Source organism: Austrofundulus limnaeus, unplaced genomic scaffold (genome assembly GCF_001266775.1).
Source record: "Austrofundulus limnaeus strain Quisiro unplaced genomic scaffold, Austrofundulus_limnaeus-1.0 Scaffold222, whole genome shotgun sequence".
NCBI classification, from domain to species: Eukaryota; Metazoa; Chordata; class Actinopteri; order Cyprinodontiformes; family Rivulidae; genus Austrofundulus; species Austrofundulus limnaeus.
Genome location: NW_013952624.1, coordinates 855950 through 859241, shown reverse-complemented (window position 1 = coordinate 859241; position 3292 = coordinate 855950). Strand labels below are relative to the sequence as shown.

Below are 3292 nucleotides of genomic sequence, written 5' to 3'. Positions count from 1 at the left end.
TTTTCAGAAAAAGACTTAATGTGCAAAAAGGGAGATGGAAACACGTTTGCCGAATAAGTTCTGACATAGTTCCTGCTGTCCAGTAGTTGTAGCTGCTGCAGCTGGACTCACCTCCAGCTGTCGGTGTCTTCCTGAATATTCCCACAACGTGAAGAGAATTGTGTTTCTTTCTCTCCAGACAGCAGTAACARCACCAATATATGATACGACAGAATAATCACAACTTTCCTGATAGCAGCAACACGTTCTTGATAGCTTTTCTCCATTGTCCTGAGATGTGTCCCTGCGATTTTGTGACTTCACTTCCTGTTTACTACAGTCATGTGTAATTACAACTACTTTTCAAAAGACATAAATGCATTATTTTAAATACTTTGTAATGTAGTTGCTTTCTCTTGGTAGTATGGCTTCACTTAAAATTATATATTTGTGAAATTCATTATGGGGTGGGGGTGGGGGTCAGAACCTCACCGACCSKCCGGGATTTACGCCCTTGTTTACACCGTTCATATATACATAAGTGTGTTTATTTTGTTCTCCAGACTGTTTACAGTTATTTTATTCTAGTGTGCTTTACTTTTTTCTTATACATGTTGTTTTTACTTGAATGGTTGCAGCTGTAATAACTGTAATTTCCCTCGGGGATCAGTAAAGTCTTCAGATTGAGATTAATCCCAARCCCCAGCATTGATTGTCAACACAGATGGGCTCTGTCAATGTTTGAGAATCACTGTCCTTCAACATTTAAATCAGCTTTGCTGACAAAATGTTTACACATTCCTTTTAATCTTTTGAAAAAAAAAACACATACATAAAATGATTTTTAAAAGTTTTATTTGGCAGGTTTTACACATTGAACGTATTTCTTTCTTTTTGTTTTTCAGACAAAACTCGTAAATAACAGGTGCCTTCCTGCCTGCCTGTGTGTAAAACCTTCGGACAAGAATTAATTTCACTCAGAGGGAGTTTTATGTTTGAGCGAGCTTGTAAATAATCTTCAACTGACGTACGCACTAAAGTTAGATGTTTTGTGTGCGTATGTGTCAGTTCAGCCGCATCTCGTCTTCTCTCCCTTCCTGATGTGTTTTTTGTCTTTATACGTATCTGAGTAAAAGAAACAACAATTTATATCTGAAGTATTTTTTTTTATTAAAGCCAAATAACAGAAATATTTAACTTGAGATGAAAACTGTTTTAAACTGCAAGATGTACTTTGTCGGCTTGAAGAGAAGCCGAAGCAAAAGAGTCGTGAATGAGCCCAACTCTTCCACAGGAGCAGACCTCTGATCTGTTTCAGCAACCCTCAACTGGTACGCTCACAGGAAAAAGCCTCGTCTGTGCAGCCGTACACAACATCTTGTCCTGTGTGACGACAACAAGTGGTTTCAGGTTTGGTTGAACATTTTAAATAGAGAATCACATAAAACATTAACAATGTGGTCAGGTCTAAGATATTCCAAATTCCAAAACATACTATGAAGCAGTTAAATTTTGTCAAAATCCATTGTGCACATAAAACAAAAATCTGTCCAAAAATATATATATTTAAAATCTTTTTGTAATACCTGAAGTGCTGATAACTGAAGATGGCCCTGTTGCTCAGGAGATGCTGATGCTGCATCTGATGAGAACAGAGGAAAACAGGAGGAGGCTAACTGAAAGCTGTGTCTCTTTATTGCAGTTTTATGAACTTGTTTTTTAGAAAAATGTGCAGTGAATGACAGAGTACCTGCTGTGCAAAATCAAAGCTGTGCATCCTGATTTTCTTAGTTGTAGCAGAGGAGGAATGGACACAGATCTTCTTGCAGGCAGKTCACATCTCATTGTGCACCTCTGTTTGCACAAGCTGAGGATGATCCTGTTGCTTTTAGATAACTTCAGTCATCATCTCCTCTGGAAGGGTGCACTTCTCAGGTGTTTTTCTGTTTGCATGGCCAGCAAACATCTGTGAGGCCTACAGTTTCTGATGTTTTTACATTTATTACAATTTATTACATTTCAGTTGCCAACAGTTTAACATTACTGGTCCTTAGAAGCATTTCATTGTTGAATAAAAATAAATCTACACACATACCAAGCTCCTTCGCTGACTTAATGTAGACATGCTGCCATGGACACAAGTTGGCAGTAATTTCACATGCCAATCCCRGTGCCCAGGATGTCGACCCGGCAGCATGACGGCATGGTCTTCACCAAAGTTTGATTGCAGCTGATGAACCGAGGTGTCTGTTTACATGACTAAAGAATTTCTGCAGTCAGAAGCTCGTCTACATGCTCGTCGGTCTCATCGGGGTCTTGACCTGACTGCTTATATACAGGGTGCCGTTTGTAACGTTACACAGTCAAAAATTACCACCAATATTCTTGTTTTATTTAGTCTTTTCTAAGAAAAAATAAAAATTTATTTTTCAGTCAGGTTTTCACCATATGATTCATACATTTATAAATGTCAGTTTATAAACTAAATATTTAACTTACAAATTAAATATCTAGTTAACAAGCTAAATATTTAACTTGTGACTTAAATATTTAGTTTTGAGCTAAATGTTTAGCTTGCAACTTAAATATTTAGCTAGCAACTTAAATATTTAGGTAGCTAGCTAAATATTTAAGTTAAATATTTAGGTAGCTAGCTAAATATTGAAGTTGCAACCTAAATATTTAAGTCACAAGTTAAATATTTACCTTGTTAACTAAATATGTGAGGTAGTGTTTTAGGGCTAGTGGAAGTAATTTTTAGATTAGTGCTGCCCACCACTGCTTGTACCCTAAATTAGACAAACCCTTAAAAAGGTACAAACATGGCTTCAACAGAAAGGGTTCTAGTTGGCCAATAGAAATCATTTTCCACAGTCTGAAATGAACATGTTCTTCTAAGTCAAAGTAATAATTTTATACTCATTCTGAACTATTTTCATAAAAATGAATATCCTCTTTTCTTACCTCATTTTTCCCCTGTTCGACATCAAACAGCTGTGATTGTGTAGCTTTATTAGCGTCGTTAGCTCTGTCATCCTCACCTTCAGCTGAGCAGGCAGATGTTACCTGTTGGTTGAGGCTTCTTATAAAAGCTCTTCTTATTCATCTTACTGGTTTTGTGACATGGCCATGTTTCCTCAGATGTTTCTTCTTTGGTCGTGTGCGTTCGCTCCTTTCATTTCATCCTCTCTCATTGTGTGCGTTTTCCCTCATCCTGCAGGTCATAACGAGGGCACCATCGCCGTGGCCGAAGGCGAGCTGCTGTACGTTATAGAAGAAGACAAAGGCGACGGCTGGACGAGAGTTCGGAGGA

General features: G+C 37.7%; 1 long non-coding RNA gene across 1 annotated transcript; it reads right to left on the bottom strand.

Annotated features, from left to right (window-relative positions):
- Positions 1-1083: 1083 nt before the first annotated feature.
- LOC106525306 (uncharacterized) lies at positions 1084-2132 on the bottom strand. Its single transcript, XR_001311099.1, has 4 exons — positions 1730-2132; positions 1566-1621; positions 1213-1362; positions 1084-1104 (listed from the first exon to the last, which is right to left on the bottom strand). It is a non-coding gene; the product is annotated as an uncharacterized LOC106525306 (long non-coding RNA).
- Between the last annotated feature and the right edge of the window lie 1160 nt (positions 2133-3292).